This window comes from Neofelis nebulosa, chromosome 8, assembly GCF_028018385.1.
Source record: "Neofelis nebulosa isolate mNeoNeb1 chromosome 8, mNeoNeb1.pri, whole genome shotgun sequence".
Lineage (NCBI taxonomy): Eukaryota > Metazoa > Chordata > Mammalia > Carnivora > Felidae > Neofelis > Neofelis nebulosa.
Window position 1 is genome coordinate 114,194,306 of NC_080789.1, and position 24,765 is coordinate 114,219,070.

General features: G+C 45.3%; 1 long non-coding RNA gene across 1 annotated transcript in view; it reads left to right on the forward strand.

Moving 5' to 3' along the window:
* Positions 1-3,362, forward strand: part of LOC131483426 (uncharacterized) — a 31,284-nt gene extending 27,922 nt beyond the window's left edge. Inside the window, exon 3 of the long non-coding RNA XR_009247665.1 lies at positions 3,130-3,362. This is a non-coding gene — a long non-coding RNA (uncharacterized LOC131483426). The remainder of the gene's footprint in view (positions 1-3,129) is intronic.
* The last annotated feature ends 21,403 nt before the right edge of the window (positions 3,363-24,765 follow it).

Here is a 24,765-nt window from a genome sequence, read left to right on the forward strand (position 1 = left end):
CAATAAATACATGTTGAATGACAGAGTGAACAAATGAATCGTAAGTTCTCTTTAAGGGGTTCAGCCCTCCTCAGTTGTTTTCTTGGATCTCTAGCCAAGGACAATCAGGGCCTTCCATGATTGTAAAGATAATTATCTCTTGGAGATCCCTGAATGGGATCTGCCCTAAATTTTCCTTCCCTCCCCTCCCCTCCCTTCCCCTCCTCTCCCCTTTCCATTCCTTTCTTTTTTCTTTTCAGACAAAAATCATATTCAGGACTAGAATGAGACTTCTTCCTAGAGAGGGAATTTTCTTTGTTGGGATAAATAGCTTGACTCAGCTCTTGGGGATACAAGATGAGACTATGCAAGGGCTGGTTTTGGGCAGGGACCCAAGCAATAATAAGAGTTGTTTGACCTGCTTTTCAGGAGAAAATGAGGAAAATTTTGTCTCAGTTTGAGAGGAATGGAGAGAGGAGACAAGAGATGACTAGGAGATGGTGAGAAGCTGTTTGTGGTCAAGATTTTGACCAGAAGAAGCAGAAGCTCTCTCATGAAGTGGCTGGAACAACGGAGATTCTGAGGAGGGTCCGGGGAGCAGTGGTTCCAGAGCTGCGGGCCCAGGCTCCTCCCGTCTCTCTGCATCGCTATCCTCCACTTGTGGACTCTCCCACCTGGCTGTGTCACATCTATGTAACTCTGAACACAGGTCCTCATGTGACTGCCTTGTAAGGCAGAAGGTGGAAAGGGAGTGGGAGAGAGATTTTCCTTTTATATCTTTTTATTTTCACTAAGAAGGAAAATATTTTCCGGAAGCTTCTAGGACACTCCCCTTCAGAACACCGGCTAGATCTGGTATTTCTGAGTTCAGCCGCCTACACCTAAACCCACCTGGCAGCGGGCAAATTGGGTTGTCATGACCACTCAGGCCCATCATGGTTCACCTCCTGGTCTCTCCTGGTCCTTCCTGTTAGAGAGCTCACCTTTGGAGAACATCGACCCTATGCTGGAATAAAAATGAGTTTTCATTAGCAAGAAAAAAGCAGGAGATGTATGGTACACAAACGACCTCTCTTCTGAGCTTTCAAGAATTTGTAAAGTGCACTGTCTTCAGCATCACTGGGCATATGCATGCCTATGTGGGACCCTTCGCAGAGCTCATGTTCACCTGCCCTGCAGTGGTGGCTTCACCCCCAGGGTTAACAGCCGATGTCTGCCCTGATTGCCAGTGCCTATTCCATGATGGTTAAGTATTTCCAGTGTCACCCTGGTTGTGTGCAAATCACATGTTGGTCAGCACAATGTGAGTCCAAGCTGTCGGGTAGAGGCCAATTGGACCATAAAACTTAAGTCTCCAAATGAATATGTGAAATCTCTAGGGATGACATGACATCCTCGAGTCATGGAAAAGATGTGTGAGCCAACCTCGCTTAGATTTTCAGTGGCTGGAGGATTTAGCTGACAAGTAGGTTATAACTGCACTGTACCGCCTACTTCCCGAGGAGGAGGACATCCAGGCTCTGAGGAATTCTCAGAGCAGACTCACAAGAGTCTCCCAGGGGTGTTGTTAAGTTGGCCTGGCTCCTCCTCCTCTCTTTACACTTGCCTGGATTCTTCTTGCCCCTCCTTCCAGGAGTCCGTCAAAGTTTGGGGGAGGTCTGTGCAGCCGTAGCCCCCTGAGTCTTCCTCAGACTAGCCAGCCAGCTTGGGGTGAAGGTGTGGAGTCCCATTCCCCTTTCCAGCTCTGGAAAGAACAGTGAGAGCTTCTGCCCCAAGCCAGACCCCTTATTCTGTAGCTCAGAATAAGACCTCCAAAAACAGTTATTAAACCAACTGGGATAAAGGCAAGAAGGGGTGCTAATTCTACCTAGCTTAACAGCAGTATAATTTTTTTGGCATTGTTCTACAATTTGAAAGCGGGTAGGAGTCCAGCTGATACAAAGCAGAATGGTGGCAGGTGATGCAGAACAGGTGACTGCTGATGTTGCTGCCTTAGGAGGATCAGCATCTCACCCAAGCCTTTGCTGGGATGGGCAGCCTTTCCTCCTTAGCAAAGAAGGATCCAGTCCTGCTGGGTTCCTATGCTCTCCTAGCAGGCAGGAGGCAGAACATTCCTCTGAGGAGGCCAGTGCTGGGCCAATCTCTTCTCTTTGGTGCCTCAGATTTACACAGCCTTTGGGCTGTGTAATATCTGCTCCACTGTGTTGGGCTCTATTCCCCAAGTTTACCTCATGATCCATGGATGCTTCAGCTTTAGTCCTCATGTCTGCATTCCAGCCAGCAGGAAGGAGAAAAAGGGAAGATAATTTCCTGCCTCTTCCTTTAATGACCTCTTGAAATTGCACACACCACTTCTGTCAGTATCCAACTGGCCAGAACCTAGTGACATGGCTTCACAAAGCTGTGAAGGGGCCTGTTTGCCAAATGAGACAAAAGAGGCACCTGGAAATAAAAATTACAGTAAATGACAAATGAGTCAGGAGCGGTGGGATAGAATAAGCACAGAACCTGGGGGAAGAAGGCAGCAGGGCTCTGGGCTGAACATCCGGACTTTTCCCTGGGCATCTGCAGGCCTGGGAAGGAGAAACTGAGGAGCAGAAGGTTATCCCCGGCAGAGATGGGCCAAGGTAGTCAAGGTAGGTTGGCAACGTCTCTTTCTGCAGGCTTCATGATTGGAACTTCAGAGGTAATGGCACATAATATAAATACTGTTTTGTTCTGGTACTATCTCATCATAAGTGGTAATGCTGTTGGCAGCCAGGTTATATCCTCCATGGTATACCTCACTCACAGGAGGCAGAAACATAAAAAGAGTTGTTTCCAGGAACGTTGAAAGTTTCCACTTTCCTGTCCTCTTGCAGACTGCTCTCTGCCTCAGTGGGATCTAGCACAAAGTGTGTGGGGGCGGGTGAAGGGGTGGTGTGTGTGTGTGTGTGTGTGTGTGTGTGTGTGGAGGGGCTGTTGCTGAAAGGATCTCCCTTCTTTAAAGCCTTCGCTTTTACTCTTGGCATTATCGCCACATGATGTTCTAACACAGTTGTATTTGTCTTTATTTTTATAAGTATTGAAAGTGTTTATCGTTAAATGTTGTTATATTTGAAAAACTGTTTTGTCATTTCTTAATTAAAAAAAATTTTTTTTTATACATAGAGGCTCAAAAACGGAAGTGAGTCATGTCTGCCTGTGTCCACCCTTCCGGTTTTATCTTGGCATTTCCGCTATCTCACCCCAGCACGAAGAGATCAGTGATCTAGATGGCTCACCTGGCATTTTCCAACCCTGCATGGTATTCGCCAATGATTCTCTGCCCTTTTACCTTCTCCCTTCATCAGATTTTGGTGTCGGGGTTATGTGATTTGTTAAATAAATTAATAACTTTCCTTCCTTTTTTTGGTACTTTCTGAAAATGTTTACGTAACAGAGGAGCTAATCTAACCTTGGCAATTTAAAGAAATCGACCAGGAAGTCTGTCAGGTGCTGAGTCTACTTTGAAGGTGGTTCCTGCCAAACTTTCTTAGGTCTTGTCGATTTCAAACTTTCCACATCTTGTGGCATTGCTTTTGGCTATTTATATTTACTAGAAAAAGCGTTTTTTAAAGATCTCCAGATTTATATTTATTTAATCTTTTTGTCTCTGATGTTTATCAGTTTCTAATTTCTCATCTTTTTTAATTAAAATTGTTTTCTTTCTTATACTTGCCAAATGTTAATCAATTTTGTTTCTTGTCAAAGAACTAGATTTTAATTTACTTATTCAATTCATTTTTCTACAAATTTATTTTTTTCTACTGTTAAGTTCACTTTATAGTCTATTTACTTTCTTTTTATTTTTAATCATTTTTAAAATAATAAACATAATTAAGGTCATGATGTTTCCTTTGAGTTTAACTCTTTTTTTTTTTAAATAGACTTTATTTTTTTAGGATAAGTTTAGATAGACAGTAAAATTGAGTGGAAGGTCAACAGAGAGGTCCTATATACAGGTTCCTTCTGTTATGCATAAGTAGACAGTTTTTATTATTCAAACCATAAAAAAGAAGGAAATCTTGCCATTTGTGACAACATGGATGGATCTTGAGGGCATTCTGTTAAGTGAAATAAGTCAGAGAAAGAGAAATACAATATGATCTCACCTATATGTGGAATCTAAGAAAGAAAAAAAAAATGGTTGCAAGTGGCAGAAGGTAGGGCAAAATAGGTGAAAAGGGTCAAAAGGTACAAACTTTCCAGTTATAAACTAAATAAGTCCTGGGGATGTGATGTACAACACGGTGACTATAGTTAATAATACTGTACTGCATATTTGAAAGTTCCCTAAGAGAGTAAATCTTAAATGTTCTCATCACACACAATTTTTTTAACTATGTTTGGTGATGGATGCTAACTGGACTTATTGTGGTCATCATTATGCAATATATACAAATATAAAATCACTATGTTGTACACCTGAAAATATGATAGTGTTATATGTCAATTTCAATAAAAAATAAAATAATTTTATTCTCAAAAACACCCACAAAATAACAAAAGTAAAGAAGTTTCATGAAACCTTTCATAAAATGTCATAAAGTAGGGGCGTGTGGGTGGCTCAGTTGGTTAAGCATCCGACCTGGCTAGGTCATGATCCTGTGGTTCAGGGGTCCGAGGTCCACTTTGGGCTCTGTGCTGAGGGCTCAGAGTCTGGAGCTTGCTTCAGATTCCTTGTCTCTCTCTCTCTCTGCTCCCCCCCCGACTTGTGCTCTGTCCCCCCCCCACCCCAAAATAAAATAAGCATTAAAAAAATGGCATAAAGCAAAGAGCATCTCCCTGCTTTCTGAAAGTTCATGCTCCACCCATTTGCAAAAGACTTACTTTGAGGTACCTGTACTCCCTGCCCCCACACATGAGCAGCCTCCTCCACCATATCAACATCCGCCACCTGAATTGGTACATTTGTTACAACCAGTGAACCTACACTGATCCATCATATTCACCTGAATTCCAGAGGTTACCAAAGTCTTCAGTCTTAATACTATCATTCTATGGGTTTGGACAAGTTTGTGATGACACGTCTCCACCGTTATTGTATCATAGAGACTAGTTTCATGGCCTTAAAAATGCTCTGTGCTCTGCCTATTCCTCTCTCCTCCCCCTTTAACTCTTCTTTCAACCCAACTGGTTTCAGTAATGGTCACATTTATTGTTTTTTCAGAATAGCTTACCATTATATTCTTAATTTTCTTCATATCATTGCTTCTTTGGAGAGTGTTTTTCAACATCCAAGTGAATAAGACTTTAAAAATCATTGTTTTTGTCTAGATTACTGATTTTCAGTTTTTATCACTTGAAATCAGAGAACACGGACTGAGAAATTTCTGACCAAAATTTGATTGAGAGGAAATTTAGTTTTTGTTACTTAGCATGTCATCAACTTTTACAACTTAAAATGAATGTGCATTTTATGTTTTTAGGAACCATGAAATAATTCAGCTTGTGATTGGAAGATATACTGTGTATTGTTGAAATCTTTTGATATTCATAGAGACTTATTTTAATGCCCTGCCTGTGGTCAGTTGTGGCGAATGTTCGTGTGCAGTCAAAGAATATGCACTCTGAAATTAGGAGTTGTGTTCTATAAATGTTAATTGGGTTAAGTTAGTTAGTTGATTATTTGTTCATGTCTTCTATGTTTTCACTAGTATTTTTTCATCAGTTATTAAAAGACAGATATTAAGAAACTTTCCACTGTACTTGTGATTTTATCAATTTCTCCCTTTAGCTCTTTTAATTTTTAAAATGCATTTTTTTTTTTTTTTTTTTTTTTTACGTTTATTTATTTTTGAGACAGAGAGAGACAGAGCATGAATGGGGGAGGGTCAGAGAGAGAGGGAGACACAGAATCGGAAGCAGGCTCCAGGCTCTGAGCGGTCAGCACAGAGCCCGACGCGGGGCTCGAACTCACGGACCGTGAGATCATGACCTGAGCCGAAGTCGGACGCTTAACCGACCAAGCCACCCAGGCGCCCCTTAAAATGCATTTTGAAAATCTGCTATGAGTTGTATATGCATGTCTTCTTAATGAATTAATCCTTGTATAATTAGGACATGACCCTCTATCTATAGTAATACTCTGACATAAAGTCTACTTTGTTTGGTACTGATTATAGCCATGCCAACCCTCTCCTGCTTATAATTTGCTTTAAACCTGTCCTCGTCTTTATACATAACAGCATATATATTTCATCTTGCTTTTGGATCCTGTTCGTCAAATTCCAACCCTTAATTGGAATGTTTATCCCATTTACATTCAATGTAATTATTATACGATTAGATTCATATCTCCCAGGTGAACTGGTTATTCATCTCATTAGTTCTGTATTCCTTTGTTTCTTCTTTCCTGACTTAAAAATAACCACTCTATTGAAGTATTATTGACATGCAAAAAACTTTACATATTTAACGTATACACTTGATAAGTTTGGAGGTAAGTATACATTTGTGAAACCCTCACCACAAAGTTACTCATCATCTCCAAAAGTTTCCTCTTACCCTCTTTTTTTCTTCTTCTTCTCCTTCTCCTTTTTTGTGGCAAGAACACTCAATGTAAGATTTATTCTCTTAGAGAATTTTGGAGTATACAACACAGTATTGGTAACTATAGGCTCTGTGCTGTACAGATCTCTACGACTTATTCATCTTGCATAACTGAAACTTTGTACTCTTTGTCTAATACATTCCTGTTTGCCCCTCCCCCGTCTCTTGACTTTTTGGGGGATGGGTAGGTAAACTGTGTATTTTTTGGTATTCCATTTTTCACTCATATTGACTTTTTAATTATATCTCTTTGTGACATTTAATGGTTGCTCACAGTCTACCTTCTAAGGTACACGAGCTGTAGAAGAATTCCATTTACTCCGTCCTATATTTTGTGTTATTATTGTCTTATGCTATGAAACTCACAGTACATACTATTTTTGGCTTAAATAGTCAGGAATGTTTTTAAAATCATTTTATTTTTATTTTATTTTTTAAAAATTCTTTTAAAAATTACACACATGCTTGAACACACACACATTCGCACAACGACAAAGATGAAATCTTTTATAGTAAACTATTTGCACTCATGTTTACACTTCCTGTTGCTCTTCATTCATTCCTGCAGATCTGGGGTTCTATATATTCCATCTGGTGTGTTGTTTCCCTTCAGAAAGATAGAATTCTTTCAGTCTGAAAAATCTTTGAACATTTCTTCTATGTCTTCTTTCACCAATTCAGGTATGCTGGAAATGATTTCTTTAAGTTCTGTATGTCTGAAAATATCTTCATGTTGCCTTCCTTTTTGAAGAAAATTTGTATTGGATATAGAATTTTACATTAATAATTTGTTTTCTTCCAGCACTTTAAAAAGATATCATTCTATTGCCCTTTGACCTCCATTGTTTCTGGTGAGAAATAACATTTCCTTTTTCCCTGATTGCTCTTAAGATTTGATGTTCCTATTTGATTTTTAGTAGTTTGATCATGTTGTGCCTACGTATGGTTTTCTTTTAATTTTCTATACTTGAGATTTGCTGAGGTTTTTTTTGTTTTGTTTTGTTTTTGACTTTGGATTTGGAAATTTATTGGTCATTATCTGTTCAGATATTCTTTTTTTTTTTTTAATGTTTATTTATTTTTGAGAGAGAGAGAGACAGAGTGAGAGTGCGGGAGGGGCAAAGAGAGAGGGAGACACAGAATCCTAAGCTGGCTCCAGGCTCTGAGCTGTCCACACAGAGCCTGCTGCAGGGCTCAAACTCTTGAACCATGAAATCATGACCTGAGCTGAAGTCTGATGTTTAATTGACTTAGCCACCCAGACGTTCCTGCTCAAATATTCTCTTGCCCAGTTCTTTCTCTCCTCTCCTTTGGGACTCCAATGACATATATAGTAAAATGCTTGATATGATATTGTCTCACAGATCTCAAATTCTTTGTTCTGTTCTTTTCATTCATTTTTTTTTATCTTTGTTTCAGTTTGTAAATTTTCTATTGCTCTGTCTGTAAGTTTACTGATTCCTTTTTTTTTTTTTTTTTTTTGCTGAGTCCAGCCAACCATTAAGGCCATCGAGACTTTTATTTGCAATATTGTATTTTTTTATTTCCAGCCTTTCCATTTGATTCTGTTATAGTTTCCATGTCTCTAGACATGTTTTCTTCTCTTCATGCATGTTTTCTACCTTCCTACTAGATCTGTTAGCATTTCTATCATAGTTATTTTAAAATTCTGTGTTTGATAATTCAAAAATCTGGATCAGGAGTGATCTGTCTGCTTCTATTGACTATATCTTCTCTTCATCATAAATCATATTTTCTTTATTTTTCATGTGTCTTCTAATTTTTTATTAATGCCAGCCATTTTGTATAAAAAAACAGTAAAAGAACAAAATAATTTTGTATAAAAGAAAAATAAACAATAAAACACAATAAATAAAATACTGACATAAACAGTTTACTCCCAGGAAAGGGTACTAGAATTGAGGGCCTGAGTTTGTGTAGTTGGGTCTGGGTTTTATTGCAGCTTTATTTTGATTTGGTTGGCTGGTAGATGCAACTGTTTTGAGAGTATAATCAGAACTTTCCCTTCCCTGGGTCTTGGGGGCCTGAGTAATGGTAAGATTCTGGAGAAGTTTTTGTTTTTAATAGCTGAGCTAACAGCTTTCTGAGCCATAGGATATCTCTCACTTGGCTTAACAGCCTGACTGCCAGCATTTTGAGTTGTGAGGAATTCTCTTTGCTCTCTGCTCTTGCCCCAGATTTTCTGTACCTATCTGCCTAGAATTCCCAGAGCAATTTCCTTCAGCTATCCTTCCCTGCTTCATCTCGTGGCAGTCAAAAGTCCAGCATATCAGGCATTGATTTTTCTCAGCTTTTCCATTTTGCTCCTCTACCTTCATAGATTGTCTGCCTTGAACTTGGTGGAAGACCCACACACTGCAGGCTGTATCTCTTCCAGCTCTTCTGCTCTGCCTCTCAGCCTTTGGCCTACTCTCCTGAGAATTCAATGAAATCTGTGTGAAAAAGCGTTGGTGGACAGGAATAGCCTGACTCGGTGGCTTGAACTCCTGGGAATTTTTGTCTATTATGCAAGTCCACACATGCTTGTTAAAAGGTTTTTGGAGTTTCAGCTGGTTTCTCCTCATTCACAGCTATGGAGGATTCCTCGTCCTGTCACTTTGTCAGAGACCAGGGATAAGAGCAGCTGTAGATATCTTATTTCCTACAAATAGCTTGTCACTTTTGGTGGTTGAATCCACTTAGGTTACTTTGCATTCTCAGCTCTCTGATGGGTTCTGGAAAACTATGATTTTGTAGCTTATCCAGTTTGTCTGGGTTGTAAAGGTGAGAATGGGAATGTCTGGCAACTTTTTACATTTTAATCAGAAGGAGAATTTAGGATAACATCATTTATTATAATTATTGTTCAAGTCTTCCATCTTCTAATCTACTTTATCTGCTACTGGTATATCACAGATTCATTAGAATGTCCCATGGCAATTTTGTTTCTGTCAATATTTTATGTATTTCTAGGTTTTTTACATTATATAATCTATTGCCATACTTAGTAAATAAAGAAGGCAATGGATTGAATAAACAAATCCTCAGATGGCTCTTTGGCACATCTATAAACAAACAAACAAACAAATACAAATCCACAAAATAAATAATTCTTTGTCAATTGAGTTGATTTTACCTCAATGATATGAAATTGTTATTCTGTTTTAATGTTTTTTCTTAAATTGTACTTCTGCTATATTAATCTTTCCTCTGTACTCATGCTTCTTCTTAATTTAGACTGACACAATCCTTTTATATTTATCATTTTATACTATTTTTTTAGGTTTAAGATACAGCTCTTATAAGCAGAAAAGTTTTAGATTTTACTTTTCAATTTAATCTGAGGCTTTGGATAAATTTAAGCCATTTATATTTATTGTCATAATTTGATGCTTAATAAGACTTTTCAATTTATATATTTATCAAATATTTATTGAACACCTTCCTGGGGAAAAAAGTGACCAAAGCAAAAATTTTGCCTTTTGGGAGATTACAGTCAAGTAAAAGACTATGATCACCACCACCGGTGTTAATTTTGCTCAGGGAATATGAGAGTGAAATGAGAGAACTGGCTCCAAAGAAAAATGAATTTTTCAATTCTATTCTATTATTCAGTTAAATTTATATGGGGATGCAAAATATATGCTTGCTCGTTATTCCTTTTTATGGTTACATGGAGAATTTTTTCCCTTTCAGGTGATATGTTATGATATATAAAGGAGTTTTCTTAAATCTTCTACTCAGTGTACTATGATTCAGGGGAAAAATTTTATCTTTTTAACCATTTTAGATCATCTTAATTTTTCAATATAATTTCAATATAATTTTTGCCTAGAGGTTGAGGATAAGTTGTGTTATAGTTAGTATTTTGTAGGCCAGTTGAGTTTCTACCCTAGAAGGGAGTAACCTTTAAAAAAATTTTTTCATGTTTATTTATTTTTGAGAGGGAGAGAGAGAGACAGAGCACAAGTGGTGGAGGTGCAGAGAGAGAAGGAGACACAGAATCTGAAGCAGGCTCCAGGCTCTGAGCTGTCAGCACAGAGTCTGATGAGAGGCTTAAAGTCAAGAACCATGAGATCATGACCTGTGCTGAAGTTGGCTGTTCAACAAGCTGAACCTCCCAAACACCCCAGGAATAGCCTTTTTTAAGTGAATGAAGAAGTTTCCATCAAGTAGTTAAGAGCTCTTTGATTCTTTGGGGTCCAAGGAGAAAAAAAATTACAATATGATTTCTTCAGATAATTTTGTCCCTGAAGCTAGAGAAGTTGCTTCTTACCAAACTGCTGGCTGGTTAGATTAAATGGGGGACCTGGAAGGAGATGGCATCTGACCCTGTAGCCTTGCTCAGGGTGGGGAAAGGATCTGGAGCAGGCCTGTCACTGTACCTGTTAGAAGGAATAGAGGTGAGCACCTTCTGCCTGAAAGCTAAGGAAGAATGAATATTACAGACCTGAGTCTGTCTTCTGACAGAGTTCACGGAGGCCTAAGAAGAGAGTGAGCTTGAAATTCCAGCCTCAGGACTACTCAGGACTCTGCTGTCTTTTGCATTTGGAGATGAAGTTGGCAGAACTCAGTTACTTTGCTGAGAGTAGCTAGCTGCTTAGACAAGAAAAGGAACCTGGCTTTCCTCAGGTCTGCAACAGAGCCAGCTTTCTCTGGGATGAACTAATCCCCTCTCTCCCCACTCCCCACCCCTGTGTAGCCTCAGACAGTCATGGTTGCTGACAGCCACTCCTTACCCTCCTCAATCCCCTCCATTCTGTTGAGCGTAGGGTCACTTGGATCCAAATGAATGTCCAATATTGGAGCTGACACCAGTTTAGAGCTTATAGTGGATAGGGTGATTCTATGTTCCAGTTTTCCTGGGACAGTCAACCATCTACACTTGTTGTTTGGCATAATTATTAATAACCCTCCTTTTCACTCAAAAGTGTCTAGATTTAGACAATAAATTATGTGGTTACTCTAACTTTTCATCTGTAACAAGACCCATTCTTTGGCTTATACTGACACCTGTAGGATACAAAATGGCTTTGAAGAAAATGAAAAGGTGGAAGACTCTCCACCCTCAATGTCCAGGATTTTAGCTCACCTCCTGAGCATATTGAGAACCTGGTTGTTTGGCATGTTCTAGAAAAGGACAATGGCAGGAAAACATTTTCACCTGAAGATGCTATATAATTTGCTGCCTCAAGTGTCCAGGATTGCATGATAGTTGGAGTAATATCGGTGCTCTGAAGAGGACTTTTTGACCACTTTTGTTGGTGACAATAGTTTCTGGTCAAATGACTCTATGAGGCACAAAAGACAATGCCCAGGTTGGGAAGTGTGATGCTTGGGTCCTCCTTTGGGGACAGGCAATTGTCTGAAAAGGGCAGGAAAGGACACAGTAAGGGCAGCCACATGAACCTTGAGGCTCTCAACGTTCACAACTGGAAAGTGTTAGAAGAAGGATTTAGGAGGGACAGTATCAAGGCCCCCTGGCTCGTCTGTTGGAAAGTAGGTGACGCTGGGTCCGTATTGACAAAAGGCAGGGCCATTGGAGGGATATGTGCTGCAGTGGAGGAAATTTTCCCTCAGGTCCCATTGGGATACCTGGGGTCCAATCTGAACGTCAGAAACAACATAACACACATAAAACATTTTAAATTCAGAGGTCAGGACAGCTTCAGGCAGGGCTAATTGATATGCTTGGCTGTCACGATGATGGATTTGCGGCACATTAACCCTTGGTTCTCCTGGGCCCAAATGCCCTGTGGGGGCACCTTTCCCTGCAGGTGGACCTTGCATGGGGTCCCCTGTCCCAGGAGAGGTCACCCCCTCCTGCTGCCTCACAGCCCAAAGCCCAGAAAAGTGAAAATAGACGGTTGCCAAGATAAGAAAGGAGGCTTGAAAGCGTGTTTGCTCTATTCAGAGTAAATCAGGATAGGGAAGGGAAACACAGGATATTGTCTGACTTCCACGTATTCTTATAGGTTTTTACTGGAGCTTTTGTTTTTGTCTTTTTTTTTTTTTTTAAAGACACTAGTGTTGTAAAGTCCTAGTATAAAGTGTGTAAAGTTTAGCCAGATAGAAACCTTAGGCTTCACCAATTCCCTTGGAAAGGGCTTGCACTGGCTTCTTCTAGACTCTCTGTGAGAAAATCCTGACCATGCCCCTTGACCCGCATCTTGGGAATGTGGGGACTGAGCGGGCCGCCTTCTGGCTGTCACTTGCTGAATGAACAGACCATAATGAGTCAATTCTCTGCTGCCTGCTATTTAAAACAACGGGTTCCTTCCTGTTTCCTATGCGCTGACTGAGGCTTCTTCTGTGTTGGGGAAAAAAAAGAAACTCAGGGATAAAGTGCGTCCTCGGAGACTGAATGAGCCACACATCTCAGCCCGCTGTGGCACAAAAGCTCCTAACTGTTTTATCTGTACAGATGGCTCTAATTTGGTGCTGGTGGCATGACTCTGTGAGCTAATTTCCTAAATACTTGGTTCATTAAATTGGAAGGAAAAAAAGAACAAACACTGTAAGCCAAACTAAACTCATTCCAAGAAACAGAATTGCTCCTAGGGTTTTCATGGTACGTTTTTGCAGAAGTCCCTGAATATTTAAGTGCAATGTTGCCTCTGAGAGGGAAAGAGGGGGAGTGTGAAACACCCAGGCCAGAATGGAAATGCCCAGTGCTCCCATTCTTTGTCCCTCACCCTCAGGCAGTGCAGTTACCCAGCCACCCTGATGATCTGTCCCACGGGGAACCTGGACCTGGGGAGGACAAGTGTGGCCTCCCTGACGGGCCAGGGCCTCAACAATGCCCATAGCATGGGCTTCCTCAAGTGAGTCCCTGTGTCTTTTTCCCTGTGTCTCCAAGCATGTATAAGTGGTTTAGGAGGGAAGCCAGGTTTCCCTGGGTAAGTGATAGTTGAGTTGCCATCCAGCAATTGTCGGAGACAAGGCAGCTCCTTTCCTGGGGACATCGTGAGACTGCTGCTGGGCCCAATGGGCATCAAGACTGTGCCAGTCTGCCTGTGCACAACTTGGTGGCTCTGGGAGCCAGGGCTTTTGAGTGATGACAGAGAAGATTGGGGAGTACTCGGCACTTCCGGGACGTGTGTTCCCTTGCTCATGCAGCGAGTGTCCTGGGCCCTCATGTCAGGCCACGGGATGCATAAAATGAGTGACTCAGGTCCCCGCCCACAGGGCTGTCATCTCCCACTGAGACAACAGTATCAGAGATGCAGCAGGGGATTTACTCTACCGGGAGGAGCAGACCAGGCTTCACAAAAGAGCCAAGTCTCCAAAAAAAGGGTTAGGCCCACATTAGGAGGAAAGGGAGAGAGGTCCTGGTAGAAAAAGCACAGAAAACACGTGTGTGACATTTAAGAAACGGTACGCGTGTCCGTGTTGTATCCCAAGCACAGACAGTTGGCACTCTGTAAATAACTGCAGAGCGTGTGATGAGAGCATAGGGTGCGTGAGTGTGTGCGCGTGCGTGGGTGTAGAGGCTGCTCTGTGGAGGAGTGCAGGACTCAAGGCTTTACAGGGTAGGCTGGAGCCAGACTGAGAAAAGACAGTTGGCAAAGGGAAGCCTAGAGAAATGTTTTTGAAGTCTTGAGATATGTAAGAGTCATTTAGGATATAGCAATCACATGTATTTCCAAAAGCTCATGCTGGCCGCTGTACAGGGTGGGGTGGGAGGAGCACTGATTAGGAGGTGAGTGTGGAGTCAAGGCAGGCTGCTGCTGGGACTAAGGGAGGGGCAGTGGAGGTGGAGAGACATCCAGAAGGCAGGGCCAGCGCTTGAGTGCTGGGGGCAGAGGAAGAGGGCAGGAATCCACCAGTACCCTCAGGCAGGGCGGGGTGGGGTGGGGTGTGGTGGGGAGGGCGGTGCGGATCTAGACCTCCTCACCCAGTGTTGGACCGGGAGCAGCAGGGCCAGGGAAAGAAGATGAGTTCCATGTCCTTGAATCATGAGTTCTGAAGGGCAGCAGGACCAAGTAGAGTGTGGTCAAGGAGGAGGGCCCTCGAGACAGGGAACTGTCCCAGCAGTGATGACAGGAAGGCCAGGAAGGAAGCAGAGGTGGAAGAGACAGATGCCTGTGGCAGAGCAGGAAGCCTCCGCCTCCTCGGGTCCAGGGAAAGAGGTAGCCAACCAGAGAGCTAGACTGGGGAGCCACGTGGGGCGAGCCCTCGGCCTGCAGCAGTGAGGGGTCCGCTGCAGGGTTGGGGTGGGGGGCAAGGGCCAGCCACCTCTGGGTGGCGGAGGGCACAGGGTCTGAGGGAGGTGGGACAGGCCTCACAGCCACGGCCCTGGGTCCCTCCTGCTTCTGGGCCAGTGTTTGGAGAGAGATACCCACGGTAAAGGTGGAGGGTGCGGAGGACAGAGGTGGCCAGACTAAGGTGAGGAGGGATGTGTGTTCCCGTGACATGTTTGCCCATGCCCGTCCGCCAAACGCTAAGACCGGCTCCACAGCTGGGCCTGGGCTCTGGCTCCTTATTTCAGGAAGGACCTAGTGAGGGGCGTCCCTGCCCACCAGGGGCCGTGTTCCAGGGACTGCCCTGCAGGAGATGGGCCAGGAGCCCACGTGGGGGATGTGTGCCAGACGTGGCCTGTGCTCTCTCCAGGCAGGGCTACGAATTTTCTTGCTACCAGTAACATGATAACGTGGGGCACTTTCTACCATGAACCTCACAGAGCACAGGCTTTCCTTTTCTTACTGGGCCTGGATGTAAAAGCAGGGAAGCCCTCATTGGAATGCCCCCTTGGCCACTTATTGGCCTCAGGGCCACGGGACCTCCAGCAGGTCTTCTACCTTCTCAGTCCCCTCAGAGCACTGCCAGAATGGTCCAGCCAGCCATGCGCCTGCAACTCATGAAGGCAGACATTGTTCTCGGCTCTGTCCTGTCCTGTGACCAGCTTACAGCGGGGCCTGACCTTAGGACGTGCTTCAAAAATATCTGCTGAACGAACGGATGAGCTGAGGGTCCCAGCATGCTCCAGGCACCAGCAAAAATGGAATAAATGTGAGTTGCCTTTCTCTCCCATGTTTTTTCCTATCCCCTCTTTTGTTTCCTTTGCCTGGCATGTCACCTTGGTCTTGTTTTTTCTGCCTTCCTCTCCATCCTTCCCTTCCTCACCTTCTATCTATCTATCTCTCTGTCTCTCTTTATCTTTCTACTCCCCTCCTTCCTTTCCTGCTTATCCAGAGATGAGCAGTGTCCCTCCCCACCCCACCCCCCCAAATTCATATCCACCCAGAATCTGTGAATATGGCCTTATTTGGAAATGGAGCTTTCGCAGATGTCATCAGGTTGAGATGAGGTCACACCGGAGTAGAATGGGCCCTAAATCCAAGACTACTCATGTCCTTGTAAGAAGAGGGAAGGTTGGACACAGAGACACAGGGAGAATGCCACATGATGATGGAGGCAGGGATGGAGGGATGCTGCTATGAGCCAAGAGGTACCAAGGACTACAGACCACCACTAGGGAGGCTGGGAGCCATGGACCCAAGTCCTCCAAAGAAGCTCTGAAAAGGCACCAAACCTACCAACACTTTGATTTTGGGCTTCTACCCCTCAGAACTGTGAGATAATTACTGTTATTCCAAGCCAGCTCGTGGCACTTCATTAGGACAGCCCTACGGAGCGGTCGTGTTCACTTGCTCATTTTCCCTGTGTGGTGAGTCCTTTAGTTTCTGCTGCAGAGCTGTGCACACCTGCCCGTCCCGGGACGCCTGCATGCCTGCTGTGCATTCACGTTCCCGCCTCTGGCTTCCCTTCACACGATTGAGATGCACAGAAAAGTGCAACAAAGTCATGGGAAACATCTAGGTGGGGAAGTCACTCAGAGCCTCCTGCGCAGAAAGGAGGGACACGTGATTGGCTGGAGAGCTGGGGGTTTTCAAGCGTGCTAACAAATGCATTGTCCATGCTCCACAGGTCGGTCGCTGGGGAGCAGGTGAAAAATGGGCTGGGGAGATGTGTGCTGGCAGCTCTGCTTTCAGAGAACATTCATCTTCAGGTACTGGAGCAGCTGTTAGACAGGAAGGGATTTTCTGCTGGGTTCAGAGGCAATAGGCTGGCGAGCAGCAGTTACCCCGATAGGCCATCTGTCACATGCAGCATCCTGGGGCACTGGCACCAGAGTGGGTGCTGGGGAGGCGCCATTAGTGGGGTCTCAGAGAAGCAGATGCTCCATGCGTTCATACGGGCAGGAGGAGCCAATGGCCAGCTCACCTGCTGGGAGGTCCCATGCCACCCACCATCCATATGAGAATCCTCCGTTCTCCATTTGCCTGGGTGAGTACCACACATAAGAGTTGGGGGCTGTCTCCATCAGCTTCCGCACACTCCCCATGGGGCACTGGGTGCAGCATCGTCACAGGGAGGAGAAAGGGATAGTGTGGGTTGCTTGGGCAAAGCAGAATGGCTCACACCATTGCGATCCTGGAGCGAACAGCTGTGAGTGGGAAAGCATCCTTTTCCTGCTTCCACTGAGAGACTTCAGGCCTTTACAAGAAAGAAGAATGGAGGATAAGTGCCCCAGGTGGACTCTCTACACTCTCCCCGCAAGCAGATGGGAAGCTATATCCCGATAAGGCAGGTCTACTTACTCCAATGGAAGGACATCTTGGGGCCAGAGGCGGAGGTGAGGGGCAGAACGCACAGGTGGAGGGATGCCATCCAGGTGTGATGCGGGAGAGAGGGAAAAGGAGGGTATAGAGGAAGTAGGACTGGAAGGTAAGGTCACAATGGAAGAGTTGTAGTGCAGCCAGGAACTCGGTCAATAACTGGCCAGCGGCAGGTGGGTCAGGAAAATCATAAACATGGGAAACACTCCAAGGGTGGTATACCCAGGGAGAAGGAAGCAGTCCAGGGAGACGGCTGTGGGTGGGAAGCCTGGGTGTGTACACACTTACATCGTCAGGGTAACCCAGATGAACGTACCAGTGAGACCCCAAGTCAAACGACAGCAAGAGCAGAGCAGTGGCAGCAACAACCTGCAGACTCTTGCTTCCTTCACAGCCAGCTAGAAAGAAGTGAGGAGTCCTACTTTGGTCTGGGAGAATAAATAAGGGTAGAATTGGAATTAGCATGGAAGAGTGAGAAGCCGGTTAAGCGATTAAACCAATGTGCCACCTGTCTCCACCTAGGGAGCCTAGGAGAGTAGCTTTGTCGCCCACATTACCAGTGGGGTGCATGTTGTGTAGATAATTCCCTGCAGAACTGAGAGGACGCCCCCCCGCCCCAAGGTTGGGGCATGAAGGAGGGATTCCTTCAGAGAGGTTGGGGAGAGTGTCCCGCTCTGGGGCCGGGACCCAGGAAGGAAGCAGCACCCGTGAGTCCCATGGCGGGGGGGGGGGGGGGGGGGGGTGTCACCTGAAGGTCACGTGATCCAGATGGGGCAGCTGTGGCATAGGAGTGCCATCCAACCTGCGCCAAAATTTACAGGAACGGAAAGGAAAGCCGTATTTCAGGGTTTTAAAACCTGTTTTACGTGTGTATGTGTGTGAGCCTTGGACTACCTTGTCTATTTGGTAAGTCCCGTAAGCCTCCTTAGAAATGGTTTTAAGTGGATAAAATAGAAAAGTGGATTGAAATTTGTACTGAAATAATTACCAAAATATTTTTTAAAAATTTCATATACATATCTTTTTATTAATCCATTATTAAATAAGTTAACAAATAATAAAGGGAATTTTAATAACCACTATACTTTTGAAGTAGTGATGAGTATTTCGATATAAATACAACAATGTAAGGGGATATTAAAATATCTTTGATTTCTATTGGTGATGACATTATAGGTACATTATAGGTATAGGTATCAATACTGATGCGATTTACTGACTGCACTTATTATTGAAGAAAATACTAAGTTTAGAGAATATAAAGATGTAATTTTTTCCTATCCAAGTTCAAAGATCCCCCAAATTTTATCTAAGGATCTTTGGGGATTCTGGACCTAGGTTAAGAACCACTGTTTATTGTATAAAGCCATGAAAATTTTGGAGTTTGTGTGTTCCAACAACAGCTGGCATTAATTATCCCAACACTTTTGTTGACCTGGAAATGGGCACTCTGCCTGTATAAGGAACTTGACCTTCATTGAATGATATTGTGATAGACTAAATAATGCCCCCCCCCCAAATGTCCATGTCCTAATGCCCAGAATTATGGATATTACCTTATGTGGCAAAAGAGGCTTTGCAGATGTGATTGAATCAGGGTTTTTGAGATGGAGAGCTTATTCTGGATTGTCTGGGTGGGCCCAAAGTTATCATAAAAGTCCTTATGAGAAGGAGACTGGGGAGTAAAAGACACAGTAGTAGGAGATGTGATGACAGAAGTAAGAGGTTGGGATGATGTGAGAAGGGGCAGTGAGCCCTAGCATGAAGGTGGCTTCTAAAAGGGATAAGAGGTATGGAAGCAGATTCTCCCCTAAAGCTTCCAGAAAGAACTCAGCCCTGCTAACACTTCGGTGGTAAACTCCTGACCTCCCGCAAGATAACAGATTTGTGGGGCACCTGGGTGATTCAGTTGGTTAAGCATCTGATTCTTGATTTTGGCTCAGGTCATGATCTCGTGGTTTGTGGGATGGAGCCCCCATATGGGGCTCTGCACTGATGTGCAGAGCCTGCTTGGGATTCTCCCCCTCTTTCTCTGCCTCTCCCCTGTTTGTGCTCTGTCTCTCAAATAAATAAATAAACACTTGAAAAAAGAGAACAGATTTGTGTTGCTTTAAGCCACTAAGTTCATGGTAATTTGTCATAGCAGCGAGAGGGAGCAAATACACTTACATAAGAGATATCGTTCTGTCTTGAGAACATTTTTGTTGAGGTATGGCAACATGCAGTGAAGCGCCTGGGTCTTATTTGGATGGCTTCATGACTTTTCACATATTTTACTCTGTATGACCATCCCCAGACCAAGCCATGGAACATGGGAGTCTCCCTGGTGGTCTGTCTCAGTCAGCACACCAGTAGTGACCGCTCTTCTGACTTCCGTCCCCGTGGATTAGTTTATGTTTTGCTTGCTTTTGAACTTCACGTAAGTGGAAGCGTTCCCTATGTAGTCATTTGTGTCTTGCTTCTTTTGTTCAACGTTGCGTCTGTGAGATCCATCCTGCTGCCTGTCATTACTCCAAATCCCATTGAGTCCTTTTATCAATTTAGTGGGAAATTCTTACAACCACACCAATGCCCAATGAACCAATAAGAGGTGGAAAGAAAGACACCATCTTGTATGTTTTTCAGTTCATGGCTTCCCTTACTTAAATGACCTGAAGCACTCCAAACTTCTTCCTTGTTCTCCACCAGGAGACCGGGGCCTTTCTCAGCAGCCTGGACTGAAGGTGTCTGGACGCGGGCTTCTCTCCCTCCAGGAATCAGTGCTCTGGGCTGTGCAAGCAGATTCTGGACACAACTGGAGTCCTGTCTGCCGCACGGTTTTCTTAAGTAGAATGATCCATCCTCCTGACACCATTTCCTGAGCTTTTTTTGGCAGAGATCCTCTTCAGGACCCTCTTGTCATCTGCGTCCTCCCTTGCCCCTGTCCGACCTTTCACTTACAGTAACTTTATGCCCACCCCCACCAGAACCGCCCTGCACTCTGTTCCTTCCTGTTCCAAAACAATTCAGAAGGCTCCTCTTTCTGTCTGCATTTGCATCTATCTCAGTCTCTGAATCCCCACAGAGAGCCCACCCAAATCCCTCCCCACTTTGGCAGCATTTCCTTAAGGTGGCACAGTCACCAAGAGAGAGTCTACGCTCACTGAAAGAGGAGATTTTCCTTCTGCTCGGCCAGGGAGGCCCCACCAGGGGAAGCCTCAAAGAGAGGAAATGCTCACTGGCCTTCCTGCCTTCTCGCCCCTCAGGATGCTGTCTGGCCTCAGGATCCTCCCACACCATTCTCTCAGCTCTGGCTAGAGAGCGCTCTGTCCTCACCAGGGCCACAGGAACCCACAGCCTTGGTTTCCCATTGCTGGGAGAGTGAGAGGGGAGAGGGAACGGCAGAGCATTGAGAGAGGCCAGCTGAGGCCCGGTCAGTGCTCTGGCCGGCAGAGGAGGAAGATGGTTTCAGGAGCCACGGGGCCCGGGCTCCGAGTCCAGGATCACAGACTTCATGCCAGACTTCCAGTCACTGTCCTCTTTGTTATACTGCAGCCTGCAGTTGGCACACACACCCATGGAAAATTCATTGTGTGGCTTTTTTTTTTAAAGATCAAAATATCCAATTTATTACTAATAAACCTCTCGGAGAATGGATCTACAGCCAAGAAGGCTTTCCAATATTCCCCAATCTCTCCTTGAATTGAACTCATTCCCCCGAAACTCCCAACCTGCTCCCTTATTCTTAAATCATGGGGTGCAATTTGTTTTCACACAAGTGACTGGCACAGTGTGGGGACGGCCAGAAGAGACAGTCAGGGGAGTATCCATTAGTGTTGTTTAGGGGATATGTGGGGTGGAACAGAGGGAAAGCAGCAATTCTGCTTGTGCAAATCCTTTCCCTTGTCTCAGAAAAATCACCACACACAAAGACCACAGACGAAACCCCAGGGAGGGGAGAGTGTCTGAAGAATTTTGTTTGGAAAGCTGTTCCCTGCCCCAGGTCAATGCAAAGGAAAGAAGGGCCTGCGGGGCTGTCTGACCAGGATACGGGAGCCCGCCCCCCCCCCCCCCCCCCATTTCTGCAGACTTTCCCTCCAGGAAGTTCAGGTGCCTCAGCCTCATCCAAGGTTTTCAATAACAAACATTTGTTATCCTTGCCTGCATTAGTTAAATTTTTTGAACAGGAAAATAAGCTATACAAAGGGGAGAGGTCTGCACATAAAAACCTCTCTATACCCAGGCTGGAGAGGCAAGGAAGGAAAGGCCACCTACCACTTATTTTTATAAACATGATCATAAAAAACATGGATTTGAAACAACGGCTATAAATAACATGTGGTGTTTTCACTCAAGGTCGACCCAAGGGTCTGAAGTGATTGTGCTGGGACCAGTGGCTGTCCAGTCCTCCCCTCACTGGCTCACAGTCCTTCTCCCTGAGCATCAGTGTCTTTAGAAGTAGGGCTTCGGGGGGGGGGGGTGGCACGTGGGTGGCTCAGTCGGTTAAGTGTGGGACTCTTGATTTTGGCTCAGGTCATGATCTCACAGTTTGTGAGTTCGAGCCCCACATGGGGCTCTGTGCTGACAGCACGGAGCCTGCTTGGGATTCTCTCTCTCCTTCTCTCCCTGTCCTTCCCCTGCTTGCAAGTGCGTGCCCTCTCTCTCTCTCTCTCTCAAAATAAATAAGTAAACTTAAAACAATGATTAAAAGAAAAAGAAGTAGTTCTTCTGCGTTTGCTCAGAATCTGTTCGCACCAGAGCCTCCCTCGCCCTCACCCAGCTTCTGCCTCCTCCCACCCTGGGCCACCCCACCCCAGGTGAACTCTGGAGGCAGAAGGACACCTGACGGAGAAGCACACGGGTTAGCGGCTTCCTTCCTCAGCGACTCACAGGCCGGCGGCCTCACAGATGTTCTCCCTGGGTTTGTTTTGATAGCTTGTTTCAAAAACAGTTCATATCCACCAACTGTTCGGATAATAATATTCCAAGCGGCAAGCAACTGTGATGATGTTGGTTGCTGTTTACCCTGACAAGCACGGCCCAGCTGGAAAACACTGGGCCGAGGGAATCCCCCTTTCTTGCTCTTCTAATTGTTGCCCATGTTGGCCCGTGGGGAAGTCTTTCCAGCCTTCTGCACATGGGAGCCCTGCGCTCCCTCCCGGGAGGAGAGGAGGGGGAAGGAGTCGGATGGAGGAGACATAGCAATGTGGGTATTACCGGAACTGATAACCCTCACCCAGAGTCAGGCTATTTCGCAATCCAGTGGAGAACTTTCCTGTACTCACCTGTGCTGGGATTTAGGGAGGCCGTGCTTGGGGGTTCAGTTCGTAATTTGAACTGACTCTCCCATGTCTCTAAACATTCCAAGCCTAAAATCAAACTTCCCATGTGCCCACTCAGTCCCAGGCGCCCCTGCCATCTTCCCTAAATGTGCAAGGGCACCCAGGCCTCTGGTATTCCTCTCCCTTGACCTCCGAAGTCAGTGGTTTGCCAAGCCCGGCTGGTTTCCCTGGGTCATTTTTATCTCTGGCATCTATCTATCTCTTGTTCTCTACTCTCACTGCCTCCACTCACGGTTGACCCCATCACCTGTCCCTTTCACTGTGGCAGAAACTTGCAACCACTGGCCCAGCTTTTTCCCCCTCCCCTTCCATTGCACACCCGCACTCGTCACTGGGCTCAGCTTCCTACAGCTTCACAGTTGTCACTTGCCTGCTCAAAAACCCTTAGTGGGTGCCCACTGTGTGCAGAGTGGAGTCACAAAGCACATTGCCTGGTATACCAGGCCCTCCACATCTCGTTCTAGTGCCTGATCTCTCCCTTTTGCCCTATACAGATCTTTCCTGCTGCCCAGTCAAGCTCACGCTTTCCTGACCACATCTGTGCTTCTAGCTGAGCCGCCGCACGACCGATTCCAGGCGTTGCCCCTCACATGATAATAAACTCCATGAATGTACTTCCAGGAGTTGTATAGCCTGTGGTACCAGAGGGCCTCCGGCTCTTTGCACATGCTGCTTCCTTGTTCTGGATTGCCCTCCTCTCCCAGCTCCACCTGTCAAAACCATACTATTCTCAAGTGCCATTTCTTTAACCTTTAATGGTCCCCTTTCTAGAAAGGGTAGCTCTTGTTCATAAGTGTCTGCAAAAGAATCATATCCCAAGTGTTTATTATTTCTTTGTGTTTATGTGTCAGATTTGTTAGAACACAAACTTCCTTGAGGATAGAGGCCATGGATTACCTCTCTGCAAATAATTTGCTGTACCTAGCACTGGAGGTGGCACACAGTAGGTGCTCAGTAAGCTTCTTCTGGACTAATGAAAGACTGGATGGTTGATGTTGGGCTTGGGCTTGCCACATTTCACTGTTACCTTTCAGTGGCATTAAATTCAGGCACGCTTGTTACGTCTTTTCTCATCCTTATTTGCTGCCAGACAGCAGAGAAGGATAACGTACAGCACTAAGGACGTTCCCTCCATATCCAGGCTCACATAATGGCGGATCAGGGATTCTCACGTATGTGAGTCCACAAAATACCAATGGGTCCAGTGCTTTGCAAGCCATCGCTCTGAGCCCTGAGTCCCAGGACCTCTCTCCAGGGCACAGGGATACAGGGGGCAGAGGCCATGGGTGAGGGAGTTTTGGGCTCCTGGTCCCCCACTTCAACCAGATCAGCTCTGTTTGTATCTGTTTCACATCTTGAGGTCTGGTAGAAGCCATATGTAACCAGACACCAATTATGTTTTTTAAATGAAAAGCCAAATGAAACCATAGACGTAGTCCAACTAGTTAGAAATCCCAAACTCTTAAGAGAAATGTCTGTCTCAACCTATTTGCCAGGGTCTTAAAGCACATGCCACAGCTTTCAATCCAGGGCAGACAGGGTGCTATCGCAGGATAGCCGGCAGCAAAGTGTCAACAGGTCCAAGTGTCCAGGGTCCAGGGAAAGAGCAGGAGGGTGGGAGTCTGGATGCAAGGTTGTAACTCCTGTTCTGCCCTGAACAAGTTGTGTAACTTAGGCCAAGTTCTCACCTCCCTAGACTCTGCACTCATTCAGAAGCGCAGAGTGGCCCAAGTGGCCAAAGCAGGGAGGTGCGGAGGTCACAGCCACCAGGTGCCTGGAGCCCCGGGACGGTCCTGGGCAGGGAGCCGCAGTGAGAGGTGATGCCAAGGGCGGGGGCACCAATGCGGGCGTCTTAGCCTCAGTCTGAACCTGTTGATCTGGAAGGCCCTCTCCGGCTCTAACATTTCGGACTCTGACTCAGCTGGCAGCCGCATGGACCGGGTTGCTGGGAGGAATGCTGCATGCACATTTATTCTGGGTTTGGATATTTAAAGAGCAGGGAGTGTTGCGCGACATTTCGGAAGTGCTTGAAGAGGGAGGGGGTTGCAGACCGGGCTTTTCTTTAAACAGTTATAGATATCCTGTCCTGATCTCTCGGTCCACAAAGAGTAATTTTCTTCCCCTAAGAATCTGACGTGGGTCCTGCCCATTGTGTCTGGCTGGCTGGCTCCGGGCTGCTCAGTCCAGCAGGAAGCAGGTGGCCCGAGGTGGGACATGTGCCCAGCCCCCTCCCTGGCCTCCCCATCCAAGTGCCACCCGCTTTCAGAAAG